Source organism: Phascolarctos cinereus, unplaced genomic scaffold, assembly GCF_003287225.1.
Source record: "Phascolarctos cinereus isolate Bilbo 61053 unplaced genomic scaffold, phaCin_HiC Scaffold_3;HRSCAF=262, whole genome shotgun sequence".
NCBI lineage: Eukaryota > Metazoa > Chordata > Mammalia > Diprotodontia > Phascolarctidae > Phascolarctos > Phascolarctos cinereus.
This window is the reverse complement of record NW_027555736.1, coordinates 58,891,405-58,906,678: the sequence shown is the minus strand read 5'-3', so window position 1 is coordinate 58,906,678 and position 15,274 is coordinate 58,891,405. Positions and strand designations below refer to the sequence as shown.

The 15,274-nt window shown below is 42.5% G+C and overlaps 1 protein-coding gene across 8 annotated transcripts in view; it reads right to left on the bottom strand.

Moving 5' to 3' along the window:
- ZMIZ1 (zinc finger MIZ-type containing 1) overlaps window positions 1-15,274 on the bottom strand; it is a 449,347-nt gene that overhangs the window by 337,592 nt on the left and 96,481 nt on the right. The window lies entirely within an intron of this gene.

The window sequence follows — 15,274 nt, the reverse complement described above, 5'->3', positions numbered from 1 at the left end:
AGCTTTGACTGTCACTAGCTATGGAACTTTGAGCATGTTATTCAACCTCCACGAGACCCGTTTTCCCCTTTGGTAAAGTGGGAAGGATGATAATACTTATGCTACCTACAGCACAGGGTGGTTATTCCTGGTAAAACCCTAAAGTGCTGTGTAAAGGCAAGCAGATGCAGCTTGGATAGAGCAGCTAGGTGGTGCAGTGGATAGAGTGCCAGGCCTGGAATCAAGGAGACTCATATTCCTGAGTTCAAATGTGACCTCAGACACTTACTAGCTGTATGACCCTGGGCAATTCATTAACCTTGTCTGCCTCAATTTTCTCACCTGTAAAATGAGCTGGAGAAGGAAATGGCAAGCCAATCTAGTAACTTTGCCAAGAAAACCCCCAAATGGATCATGACTAAAAATGACCAAACGACAACAGAAGTGAGCAGTTATTATTACTGCCTCCAAGACCCAAAGTCCTCCTAAGCCAGTGGTGTCAAACTCAGAAACGAATCCCTTCAGGCTGCATACTGACTTAGAAAACCATGAATTAACATTATCTTTTTATATGGTATTTTGATTTATTGTGTTCAATATCTCCCAATTACATTTTAGTTTGGTCCTGCCGCTCTCAGGAGTTTTGCTGCTCTGAATCGGACCTCTCTAAAGTAATTCCTTACAACTCCATTTTCATCACATAATTTAGTAGGATTATATATTGTATTTATATCTAATAATTTCATGTGATTCTTGACTTCCCAACTACATTTTAATATCTCAAGGGGCAGGATTTATGTTTTATTCAATAAAACCTCAATTTTCCAGGTAGAAGAGGGTTTAGTCCTTTGACTACTATCTTTCTTTTTAAAAATCTAACTATTTTGAATGAAAATCTCTCTGATATGTATTACATAGTTCCGTGCCTTCTTAAATGGAGTAAACAGGACTTACCCATTTCTCAGTGACCCAGAGTTACAAAGATCATCAATCATTAAATTGTAGCTAGTGTCACAGAGTGAAATCTGAAAATCCTGCTGAGGTGTGGAGAGCTGTTTGCTTCTAGAATTAGTGCTGTGTGTGTGAGTGAAAGAGAGACGGAGAAGAGAGAGACAGAGAGAATCAATCACTGGAGAGATGAAGTGGGTTCAAATTCTGCCTCTGACATTGACTACTGCCTAATCTTGAGTAAGCCACTCATGCTCCGAAGCCCTCAGTTTCTGCATCTGTAAAATGGCAGGGGGCAGGGTAGGAGAAGAGGGGAGAGGAGGGGGTGGTGTCTCTGAGATCGATCCCTTCTACCTCTGATCCCAATTGTCAGGCTATACCCTCTCCATTTATAATCTGCTGCTTCCAACTTTCTGTAGGTTTGCAGTTCTTGAAAAAGAAGTAAGCTCTTTAGAATTGTGCCTAAAGTAAGAGTAAAAATGTTCTGAATAAGGGGTTTTCCCATGAACAAAGGGCACTGACTTTTTTTAGTAAATGGACTCTAACATCTACTTTGGCAACTCATTGACTTAAAAAAATATTCACTGTTTATGTTGGGATCTGAATAGGTGAGGCTTCGAAATAGCTGGGGTGTGACTTATTATAATAATATAATATTAGGGTATGACTAACTTTGCATCTCCAGAGCACGCAGTATAGACCTAACCCCATGGCCGACTGGTTGGATGGTATGACCAATTAAAAGAGGAAAAAAAAGGAGCTGCTGACCTTTGATGAGGCCATAATAGATGATGTCTATGGTCCCCTCCAGCTCAATTTACACAATGACCACAGTAACAAAAAAGGAACACATCGTTGACAGACATCACAACCTTGATCAGTGCACTGACCAGTCTTGGCTTTAGAGGACTTAGTTTCCTCTTTTGTTAAATGGAAATCAATCAACAATTGACATTTATAAAGCATCTCCTATGTGCCAGGCATGGTGCCAAGTCCTTCCCTTCCCTATCTCATAGGGTAGTTGTTGGGCCTGGTGTGATTCTGTAGGGGGAAGAGTTTTTCACAGTACAAAAGCAAGTTACACAGGAAAATGAGAAATGTTGGAGAAGATGTGGGGACAATTGAAACACTAATGCATTGTTGGTGGAGTTGTGAAATGATCCAACCATTGCGGAGGACAATTTGGAACTATGCCCAAAGGGCTACAAAAATGTGCATACCCTTTGATCCAGTAATAGCACTTCTAGGGCTGTATCCCAAAGAGATCATACAAATGGGAAAAGGACCCACATCTACAAAAATATTCAGAGCAGCTCTTTTTGTGGTGGCAAAGAATTGGAAATTGAGAGGATGCCCATCCATTGGGGGAATGGCTGAGCAAGTTGTGGTATATGAATGTAATGGAATACTATTGTGCTATAAGAAATGATGAACAGGCTGACTTCAGAAAATCCTGGAAAGACTTATATGGTCTGATGCTGAGTGAAGTGAGCAGAACCAAGAGGACTTTGTACACAATAACAGCCACGTTATGCAATGACTGAGATTGTTAAACTGAACCCTTCTCAGCATTATGAGGATCTAAGACATCTCCAGAGGCCTGGGGATGGAAAATGCTGTCCACATCCAAAGAAAGAACTATGGAAGTCGAATCGCTATCACTTATTTTTACCTTCTGTTGAGTTTTGTTTCATGTTTCTGATCGTTCCTTCTGTTGGTTTTAATTTTTACTTACAACTTCACTAATGTGAAAATATGTTTAATGGGTATGTAAATGTAAGGCCTATATTAGATTGTGCGCCGTCTTGGGGAGGGTGGGGGGGGAGGAAGGGGGAGAAAAATTTTCAACTCAAAAGCATATGGAAGTGATTGTTGATAAATCAAAATAAATTAATAAAATTTAAAAAAAAAACTAAAAAAAAAGCAAGTTACATCATCAAAGCTTATTACTCTAAGGTGGTGGTGTAGGGGATAGAACTTTGGACCTAATGTCAGCAAGACCAGAGTTCAGATTCTGATTCAGACACACTTGAGCTGCATGTCCCCCTTGGCCAGGCCATCTCCATCGTCCTCAGTCTCCTCTTCTCTAAAACGGGGAGGATAACAGCACCTATCTTAACAGAGTTGTTGTGATACCCTTGAAGTGCTATATAAATTCTAGCTATCATAATCAGTTATTATTATTGTTGTTGTTATTATGATTATGATTATTGTGGGACACACCAGAAAGATGCCACTTAGAGACCCAAATATTCCAAGAAATCGGCCAATTATACTCGACCTACTTTGTACAAGGCACGGAAGAACAGGCCCAGCTAGATCCCAAGCACAAGCTAGGGGTAAAGGTACAGCCAAGCAGGGGTTTCTTATGACCCTGAAGACAACACTGAGAAAGCCTCAAAGGCTGTGGGCTCTGACTCATGCTACTCTTTGCCCCTCCCCCACCCCATCTTAGACACCTTGCACACAGTCGGTGGTCAGTAAACACAACCGACTGCTGGACCAAATTAATCGTGACTAGTGATTTCTTCGCAAGCATCCTGGGTGCACGCAGACTCTACCAGAAATTGTTCCTGCCTCTGGATAGGAGGAACCCTAAACGCACAGAATTGACAGCCAGTAGAAGCAGGGATGGCACGGGCCAGGAGGCCTGGCCGGACTGGCCCTTCTGCTTGTCAATGAGCCAGGCTGCTAAAAGGATAAGTTTTCCATATACACAGCAAGATCCTGCACACCCCTTTTCTTTTGTGGCCTGAATGCCCTCCCCCCTTCCCATAGCAATAATTTATACCTCCAGCCAAGGCATGGGGGCTTTGCTGCCAAACCTAATTTTCGAAGAGCACAATTTGCAGCAGCTGGAGAGAAAAGGCTTCTTTTCATTCAGTCCATTCCTCCCACCCCAGACCTGCTCTGTTCTCCCACTCTCGGGTGGATATCCTCTGCTCATTCACCCGCCAGAAGCTTTTATCACTAAGCACACAATCAGAGGAAACCCAGAAGGCCAAGTGGGGGCTGCCAGGAGGCCAGATCTCAAGAAGGCCAAAAACAAAGGGTACAAGCCGGAGCTACAGCCTTGGAGGAGAGCACACAGTGATGTCTCACTCTCTGGGACTCCTCCTTTCACTCTAGACATAAAGGCTCCCAGCCCCCTCCACCCTCTGGGACGGGGCTTGGCGGGAAGGCCTCTGTTAATGGCAGAATGGACTGGACAGGCCCTATCGTTCAGCTTCAGCACTGCCCATCTGCTGCTTCCTTGGATAATGAGGAAGCTCTGAGACATCTCCCCATCCTCAGGGAATTTGTTCCCTTTCTCCTCCAGGACAATCCTTCTCCTTTCCTTCCTCCCAGGCCATACCTTCAGCCTTCCCAGACCAACACAACTGGACTTTGATCAATTATTTGCTCTACTTCCCTCAGGACTCAGGTACATGATTAAGGGGACTGGACAAGCCTATCCCACATAACATTGGCCAAAGTAGCTAAAGTCACTTAAACATTCAAAACAAACTCTGACACAAGGTTACAAAGCTCTGCATTGTCATTTGGCCAATCCCCTGTTTATAACATTGTTCCTATGAAATTAGCTGCCCCTGAATGTCATTGCGCCTAATGCGTTTTCTTGGAACCAACCAAAGGTATTCAATTCAGTGCACCATTTTGTGCCCACTGTGTATGGAGCTCACACACAAATACGCACATGGAGAAAGCACAGGTCAGAGTACTGACTCCTGTTATTTACTGACTGTGTTCAGTCAGACATGGAATTCCACTTTCCAGGCCTCAGTTTCCTTGCCTGTAAAATAACACTAGGCTACCTTAAGAGAGGCATGGTATCCACAGTGAGGAAGATAATGGCCATGTTTTACTCCTTAGTAGATTAGAACAAAATTCGAGAATTGGGGAAGGGCCCAGAGAGCCCCATATTGTGTGAGCTGATCATGAAAGAAGAAGTGCTGGGGGATAAAGGGCCTAGGGAAAGAGGGTCACTGATGTATACCCACTGGATTCTCAGTCTGGCTTTGCCACTAACTAGCTGTGTGAATCTGAGTAAATCACTCCTTCCCTATGGGCCTCAGTTTTCTTATCTGTAAAAATGAAGACCAGAGATGATTTCTCTGGCTCTAAAAGGATAAAAGTGAGATTCATTCCAGTAGGTCAAATTCTCTGGGGGGATAGACAGGAGGCATATGTTTTCTGAATACCTAACATGGTGCCTGGCACATAGCAGGCACTTAGTAAGGGCATATTCCCTTCCCCTCTTTTCCCTTACTATGATAGTAGGATTGTCTAGTCCAATTCCTTAATTTACAGATAAGGAAACTGAGGCCCAGATATGGAAAGTGACTTACAGAAGGTCACAAAGGTAGTAAGAAAAAGAATTCAAACCCAGGCCCTCCAGGCCCAAATCCAGAGTTCTTCCTCCTGCAACAGCGTCCTTGCTTTATGAGTGTGCATGTTTGTGTGCACATGCAAAAGCATCCTGTCTTGCTAAATGTAAATGTTATTATTTATTTTTTTATGAATCAGTAGTGTAACATCTAAAGTTCAGAATTAAAAGGGTGATAAAGAAACCCAACAATCTGACTTAGGAACAAGGGGTAGACAAAAAACACAATTTATCTTTTTTGCCAAGCTCAACAAAAACGGTTTTGATGCACTAATGGCTCTTAATGGGAGTCAGTAGCCATCATTTAAATAAGTAATCATCCGGCTGATGACAGAAGTGTTGGTAAGTCTGCTCATTTGTGTGTTCGATAAACATGTACATAGTCTACCTAAAATGTTCATCCTAAGAAGCGCAGGCTTTTTCAACAGAGCACAGGCCTCATCTGTGACCTTGAGGAGGCCACTGAAATACCCACTGCTGCACCATGCATCATCTACGCCCTGGCTCTCTGGGCTCGTGAGCAACAGCTGAGCCCGTAGGGAGCATAAGTGGACCAAGTATTTTCTCCCTTCTTACACAGAAGAGCTCTCTTTAATCGCAGCCTTCTCTTTCTTGTTCCCCCTAAAAGGCTCAGTTAGATCCACACCTTAAAATTAGTTCCTGCCTTGGCTCACCCAGAACCCTACCTCAGTGTCAAGTTTACTCCACAACATTCTTCATGCAGATGCCACGCACTAGTTTTCCCATTCGTATGTCCCAGATTTTTGGAGCCGTCTGCCACCACCTCTGTCCCTGAGCTCTGACCTTATCTATCTTACTTCATGGCTGCCTGGTCAGATCTCTGCTAGCTAGCAATGGCCCCATGATCCCTGTTCTGCCCTGACTCAGTCACTAGATCATAGACTCATAGATTAAGAGGTCAAAAGGATCTTAGGAATGATTTAATCCAACCATTTCCCCATTCCCTTCTCTCCAAAATCTGGTAGATGAGGGAACCAAGATCTCAAGAAAACAGCAACTTGTCCAAAATCACAGACCTAGAAAGATGAAGAAGTCAGGATCCACCCATTTTATAGAGGTGAAATAAGTTGGTCAAGGTCACATGGAAACAAATAGTTAATTACCAGAACCAAGAAGAGAACCACGGCTTCTAAATCCAAACCCATCCCTTTTTCTCCCATGTCATTTCATCCTTCAAGTTCTCCCCTTTCCCCAACCGCCACCCAAAACACACTTAGCAAGCACTTCTTACCCAATATTGAGAGGGAGAGAATGATGGTGAAACACAGAGAGCATTTGATTGATCGTCAAGAGAGCTGATCTCATTTCTGTCACTAGCTAGCTTGGGGCCTTTGAGGAAGTTCTTAATCAATCAGTGCGCATTAATTAAGAACCTACTATACGTCAGCCATTTTGCTTTCCGGACCACAGTTTCCTCAACCGGACTAGATTAAAGGTTTTTAATCTGACATTTGTCAACAAATTTTTTTTGAATGGATACTTGTGCTCAATATAATTATTGTCCTTTGTAATCCAATGTAATATAATAATAACAATAATATTAACAATAACAATATTAACATATTCAGCTCTATAGAAATAACCATGCTTATAATAACAAGCTAGTAACAATAGCTAACATTCCTATAAAGCTTACTATATGCCAGGCACTGTGCTAAGTGCTTTACAAGTATTATCTCATTCTGATCCTCACAACAACCCTTGGGAGGTAGGCACTATTATCATGCCCATTTTACAGATGAAGAAACTGAGGCAAACAGATTCAATGACTTGCTCAAGGTCACAAGGTAGTAAATATCTGAGTCTGGATTTGAACTCAGATTTTCCTGACTCTAGTACTCTATCCACTAAGCTACCTAACTACCTTCAATTTATTTTAATTTATTTCTGTACTGAAAAGCATCCTTCTGAGAGAGGTCTAGAGGCTTCACCAGACTGCCAAAAGAGTCCATGACACAGAAAAGTTAAGAACCCCTGCATTAGATGGTCTTCGAACCTCAGTTTCCACATCTATAAAATGAAGATAATAATAGCCCCTAGGCTGGGTTCAAGGGCCAAATTAGAAAATGTGTCTAATGATAACTGACCTTTATATAGCATTTTGCAGACCTTAAGATGATATATAAAGATCAGCTATCATTTTATTATTATTATTATTATTATTATTATTATTATTATTATTATTATTATTAGTTTTATAGCCTTGAGCAAGTCGCTAAGCCCTCAGTTTCTATATCTGTAAAATGGAGCCATAGTAGTAACTGGCAGTATAACGGAAAGGACACTAACTTTGGAAACAAAGGGCCTAGGTTCAAATCCTACTTCTGATACTGGCAACCTTCATTGGGACTGTTTCCTCATATCCAAAATGAGGTATTTAGACCAATTGGTCTATAAGGTCTATGGTCAAGCAATCTTTCTTACAGAGGTGTTTATGAGTAAAGTACTCAGCAAAACTTAAAGTGTCATAGAAATAAGTGGTTGTTGTTGTTATTATTATTATTATTATTATTATTACCACCATCATCTTAGAGGGCTGTCATATCAACTGCGATACAGTATGTGGAACCATTAAGTAAATAAAAGGTGTTCATAGGATCACAATTCTAGACTCTGAGGCCATTTAGTCCAAAACCCTCATTTTACAAATGGGGAAACCAATGGGGAGAGGGTATGTGACTGGCACAATGTCACACAGGGAATAATTAATGAAGCTAAGATTTGAACCCAGGTCTTGGAACTCCAAATTTAGCACTTCAGTTTAGTCATTTTTTAAGTGAAAAAAATTTTTTTAAATTAAAATTAAAAATTAAAATTAAAAAAAAAATAGTTTGCCCTTTCTTTCTCCAGCTTATTTTACAGATGAGGAAACAGGTCAAGCGACTTGCCCAGGGCCACACAGCTAGTAAGTGTCTGAGGCTAGATTTGAACTCATGAAGATGTGTCTTCCTGATTCCAAGCCCAGTATTCTAAACCTAAATCTAGCCCTTATTTCTACTGCATTCTTAGTATTGTTGTTCTAACTATTATCTAATCTACAGAAATCCGGAAAAGGTTAGCTACTTACTGTCCAGCACAGACACATACATAATTTTGGGTCTTGTTACAAAATTAAAATTATTTTTTGACCCAACACTACCATTATATGGACATTCAGATCAGCAAATGAAACCAAATCTGAAACATTATGTTAATGTTCATAACCCACTCCTGTAACTGTAACATTCAGAAGATCACACAGTACCTACAATTTGCAGGGTTTCTGGCCTTTGGCCAAAAGCAATAAAATCTGACCTATTGTTATTATTCAAACAAGCCATCTCCTTCAGGTTCCCTTTCCCTTCCCTGGGAAGGCTATTTAATCTGGAGCAGGAGTTAAATCCAAGTCTGGCTGCAGCGGGTGGATGAGGTGGGAGTGGGAAGTTGAGGAGGGACCCAGAGGGAGAAATGGGGAGGGTTTCTAGGAGCTGTCTCAAAACTACTCTCTCCAGAGACAGCCCTATGCTATTCATCAACTGTTTTTCAGGGCTGTGAAAAATCAATGAGATTTGAGCTGCAAACTCATCATTAGGACAGGAAAAACTCTGCAATGGAATTGATTTGTTTAAATATAATAACACAATTTAATGACAAGTCATGGGGGTGGGGAGAGAAGGAAAGGGAAAAAACCAACAATAAAAAAAAAACACAACTGAGAGTTCTCAGCCCAATAAGAGACAAAAGTCATTGCTTTTTTGCCTCTGCCCTACTGATAATTTTTAAATGGTTTCAAAATACACACACACACACACACAGACAGCCCATGCCTCTAAGGAAGCCTGGGTAGGAACATGCTGTCAGAAAAGGGAAAGAGCAGACATTGGAGGAGGAGACTGCAAATTACTGGGTCTGAGAATAGACTTCAGAAAGGACATACCATGGCCCTGCTGTCTTATTTGTTGATCTCGGGGTTTGGTTTGTCTTTGGCAAAACAGCTTTGGGGGTCAACAGAGCCACTGGGTCCTGGTGATCCAATCTGTTCTCTCTCTATCTCTGCCTCTGTCTCTCTCTCCTAATCAGGAGACCCTTGACGGGACCAATCTGGCCACTGCTGTCAACAGTGTGGGCAGATGCATTGGCATCCATTGGGGTTTAAAGTCAGTGAGCTGGTAAAAGGATAAAAGCAGGGCTTCAACCCGTAACCCCCCCCCTATGCTACTGGAGGCAGGGAAGCTGGGATTAATCACGCTGGAGCAGAAAAGCCTGGTAGACTAGAGTCTGAGCCATTCTTTAAACCAAAATTCACAGATGCCAGCATCTAGGTTTGTCTTGATGCCACATTAACCAATCAACCAAAGTGATCATCTTAAATCTCATTTCTATAGCACTTTTTAGGTCTGTACACAAACCCTCTGGCAAGGTAGGTAGCATTATCATCCCCAGGCACGGAGGAGGAAACTAGATGACTGCCCACAGTCACACAATGTCAGAGCATCATCCAGAAGCCAGGTCTTCTCACTAGGGGCCGATTTTATGTGCATAAGTGCTAGAGGGGGTCCAGGGAAGGGAATAAACAGGGCACTGCGTTGGGGGAGCTACAGAATTGAATTAAGCACAATGAGAACTAGCATTTGTATAGCGTTTTAAGGTTTGCAAAGTGCTTTATAAATATAATCTCATTTGATCGTCACATCAACCTCTATTATCACCCCCATTTTACAGATGAGGAAACTGAGGTAGAAGTTAAGTGCCTTGCCCAGAGACACACAGCTAGTAAGAGTCTGAGGCCAGATTTAAATTCAGGTCTTTCTGACTCCAGGTCTGTCATTTACTTATTTATGCTTGCTACATGCAAGACAATGGGTTAGGTGTTATAGAGATAAAAAGAAATTTAACAATTAAATTAAACAAATTTTTTCATGCCTACCATATGCAAGGCACTAGACTGGACTCCAGGGAATTGAGGAGGGGGAGGGGGGCACATTGCCTTCGGTGAGTTTACATTCTACTAGAACATAGATTTAGAGGTGAAAGGAACTTGGGAGACCATCTAGTCATTTTATATTTACATTTACAGATGGGGAAACTGAGGCCCAGAAAGTTTAGGTAACTTACCCAATATCACAGAGGTATTAGTGACAGAATTAGGAATCTAACCCATGTCCTCTGACTTCAGACCAGCTCTCTTTCCCCTATACCATTTGAAATATTTCCTCTTCCTTTAAGGACTTATAGTCTAGTTGGGGATATAGACCACGTAAACATAGAAAAGGCAATCGGTGCATCTTCACGTACTACACATCAGACATTCAATCAATATTTGTCTATGATGTCACAAGATAAGTGGTAGAGACAAGTGAAATAAGAATCACAGAATGAGAGTTTGAGAGTTGGAAGGGACTTCATTCATCCTCTCGTCTAGCCTGAATCCAGCCTGTGTTGGGAAGACAGTGAAGAGATCAGACTGGCTGGAACAAAGATTATGTACTAGGAAAGTAGCAGGGGAAGAGATTGGAAAAAGACGTTGATTTCAGACTTTGACTCCTCCATTAGCCTATGAGGACTCAATGCTGCAGGCACAAAGAACTTTTGAGCTCTGTAGTGACATGTTGAAAAGTATCTTAGGGAGGTTAAACTCTATGGTGTTAGATGGATTAGCAAGGGTGAAGCTAGAGTTAGAGAGACTATTTAGATCTCTGATAGTCAACTTTCATCTCTTTTTCCAAAGGTACCCATACTATCCACAGACCCTAGGGTAGGTGTGGGTCAAGCATGCATGTGCACAGTCACATGCATATTCAGAAATCACACACACACACACACACACACACACACACACACACACACACTCCATTATTTGCTTACATAGGATTGTCTTTGCATCCTTTTCACACACCAGTATTTGGGGAGTGAGGTCTCCCAAGGGGTACCTTACCACCCACACCAAGTGCTAGTAATAATCTCCCCTGCCCAGGTCAGGGAAGATTCAAGGATCCAAGTTCCTTTCACCTCTTTTGCCTCCTAGTTCCTAGCTCATGGCTCAGCATACTGCAGCCAACGGTGTTGTTGACTGACTGACTCATTTCAGGTTGAGGTACAAAAGCTCCCATCAGGTGTTCCTGGCAGCACCTGGCTCAGATCAATGCCCTTACTGGAATCTGCACTAATTCACGTGACTCATACACTAGGCAGCCTGTTCTCACTCCAGACCCCAGCATTGCCCACCGGGAGATTTCTACCCTCCTCCTTAGCTGGGCAGGCATGATGCCTGTTTTCCAAATTAAAAACCTTAGTCTGAATCCAATAATCTCCCATCCCGGACATGGCTAAGTGAACATATCATTGTTTTCTTGGTTACTACCACCAACTCTTCCCTCTCCACCAGGCTCTAGGAAGAAGTGCTAACATAAGTAGAATGTTTTGGATATCTATCATCGTGTATATATGTCATACACAGATTCAGATTCAGAACCACTAGTTTCAAGTACTAGATGCTCTATACTTTGGGCACCTGTGTGGGAAAGTCTGGACTTAGTTTCCTAACCTCTCACAAGTTGGCTACAAATTGTGTCTAGGAATCCCTGCTGCCCACATCTCATAAGGAAACGAAAATGCATGTTAAAGGTCCTTCTATAAAAATGTCAAGTGAAGTCCAAAGGTAAGGTATGATAATTATCATTATGAAATGATCAGAGAAGGCGGAATACTGTGTGACTGCTTTCAAAGGTGGGTGAATCGAATACTATGTGCCACAGAGAAAAGAGAGGCTGCTGTGAGAAACAAGAGACCCCATGGGCTTTCCAGACAAGGTACGTAGAACCTGAGGCTCTTCACCATTGCTTAATTCTAATTTATCAGAGTATACCCTACAAGATTCCACATAAATCATAGCATCAAAGAGCTGCCAGGAAACGCAGAGGTCACCACCTCATTTTGCAGAAAGGTGAGGCCCACAGAACAGAACTGATTTGCCCAAGATTATGCAAATCCTAAAGGGCAGTCAAGATTCCAAGCCAGGCTTGCTGATGTCAAATCCAGCATTCTTTCCACCGTAGCAGGTGACTCTTCTCCCTCCCTAAACCCTAACAGCAGCCAGGAGCATTTGTTTTGTATCTGCTCTGCTAGGACTGATGATACAAATGCAAAAAATCCAAGAGGCCCTATCCTCAAGATGCTTAAGTTCATCCTCCTAGGCGATGGGAGTAGGAATTATCCCACAGACAGGTAAGTAAATAACAAAAATAGCATGCACAGATGTAATAGTTTAAGATGCACCAAGTGCTTCACATACACTCTTTCATTTCAGTCTCCCAACAGCTCTGTGAGGTTAAGTACTAATATTGTCTCTCCTTAACAGACAAGGAAACTGTGGCCTATCATGGAGAAGTGACTTGCTCAGGGTCACCAAAGTTGATAAGTGTTTAACGTAGGATTAGAACTCAGGTCTTCCTTCCAAGTCCAGGGAATTTTACATGGTTCCATCTGGTTGCCACAAATACAAATATGTGCATGCACACGCAAGCACACACACACACACACACACACACACAGCAGAAGTGAGGAGGAAGAGCATTGATGGGGAGGAGGGCAGCTTAATCCTTAACCTACTCTCTATCTTCTGAATAAGTATGAAACTATAAGATACTGGTAGAAAGCCACTGTTGTTCAGCCATTTCAGCTGCGGCCATCTCTCCGTGAGCCCATTTGGGGTTTTCTTGGCAGAGACAATGGAGTGGTTTGCCATTTCCTTCTCCAGGTAGGATACAATAGATAAGCTAAAGTAAGTCTGATCCGGAAGCTGCACGCCCTAGCCTTGATGGAATAAACCAGCCGGACTAGCCTGGGTAGCTCTCCAAATGTAGTGGCCTAAAGGTCATCCATTTTCACTCCAAGCAAACATACAGAAGATCCCAATCCCACCGTCTTTTCAAACCCGGGGCAATTTCTTCCAGTGCCAGCTCCTTTTCTCCTCCTTACCCAGGCCTCTGGGAGTCTGCGCTTGAGGCTGCATTGATGTCTCCTCAGCTCTTAATCAATATTAACTGATAAGGGACACTAATGATATTAGATTCAAAAGCCCCAGCCAGGCATTACCCAGCCGGAAGCCTATATCCAAGGCCTGTTTGCTGGCTTGCTACATGCCTCCCAGGGGAAATGGAAGCTGACCTGGGAGAGGTCACCAGCAGAGACACTAATTCAATTCTGTCCCTTAGTGACCCCTTCGATTTTGTCAGCCACCAACAAAATCAAGGAGACAGGAAAGAAAACCAAGTCACCCCCCAGCAAGGATGGAATAGGGCTGTGTTCACTGTGCCCTTACTTGAACAAATAACTGCCAATTTCTTGTACCATGATACAGGGTTTAAAGCTGGAAGGGACCTTAGAAATGATCAAGGTTAACACACATATCCTTATTTTACGATTTGGGAAACTGAGGCCCAGAGAGAAGAAATGACTTGCCTCAAAGACTCGGGCCTGCTATGTGGTCAGCTAGACAAATCTGTGGTGGGGGTGGGGGAGAGGGAGGAAGGAAGAGAAGATAACTTCATAGCCACCCATCCTAAATAATAACAGACATTCAGATCACACTTAAATTTTGTTAAGTATACATCCTATTTTGCACACATTCTTTCATCCGAGCCTCATAACCACCCTGTGAGGTAGGTACTACAGGAATAATCAGCTAGGAAACTAAGACTTAGAAAGATTAATTAACTAGTCTTTGGACACACATCTAGCAGGTATCAAGGCAGAATCTGAACCCAGGACTTCCTCGCTCTAAGTCCATCACACTACCTACTATGCCACGCTGCTTATGATGAGAGAATACTCCAAGGTCATATGTAATTAAGTGATTAGATCGTGTGGTCCAGGGTCAGCCGAGAGGAAGATTGATAAGGACTAGAGCAGTCAAAGAAAGCTTCCTAGAACAAACAAGCCTTGAGCTGAGCCTGGAAGGTTCAGTAGGTCAATGGAATTTAGAATGGGTGGGGAGAGTAGTATATATAAAGCCAGGTAAAGGACACAAGGGAGAGTGAGAATGATCTCAGGCAGTGGACACAGTGTAGCGAGAAGGCCAACTGGACATACTTCTGGGTACTTCTGTACCCTTGCAGGACCAGTTGAGCAAACCGTCACTACGGGTGGAGAGATACCCATTCATCGGCTTGCCCACGAGGGCGCTCCAGTCTTGGGGCTATGAGGAGCCTATAACCTTTTAAGCGGTGGGGGACTTCACTTTACATCCTGTGCCTTTGATTCACAACCTGAACTGCCATTTCACCTAAGAACCCAATGTCCCAAATGTACCATTTCCAAAAATACTTGGAATAAGCCAATCTGGCAATATTTATGCCAAATCAATGGGCAGCCTACCCTTAACCTAGTAACTAAAAATAGGAGAAATCAGCTAGCTGGGAAGAGAATATATTGAGCAAGGAAGGAGATAGGAAAATACATAAATTACTGGAAAGAGAGTAAATATGCCCTTACAGTCCCAGGGGAAAGTCAGAAAAATCTTCCAAAACAAGCTACCTTTATGGGATTCAATTTTCCACGTGGGGAACAGCCAATGACCAGGCTTTAATTTGAGGCCAGTGTAGTCCCAATAATTAGCACATCCAGGTGGTACAAGGGATGAACTGGAGTCAGCATGACTGGACGGCTTCAGAGTTTACTGCTGTGTGACTCCGGACAAATCACTTAGCCTCTGTAAATTTCACTTTCTTCTTCTGTAAAATGGGGTTAATGGCAGCACTTATCACATAGGGTTGTAGTGAGGGTCAAGTGAGATAACATTTGCAAAGCCCTTTGCAAATGTTAAAGGGCTATGGAAATGCTGGTTATTATTATTGTTGTTGTTACATCTATGGACTCCTTTTCTTCTATTGCCACCAGGCAGGGTATACACATTAATCTGCATACAAGCCTAAGGAAAATGATCAATCAATAAATATTTAT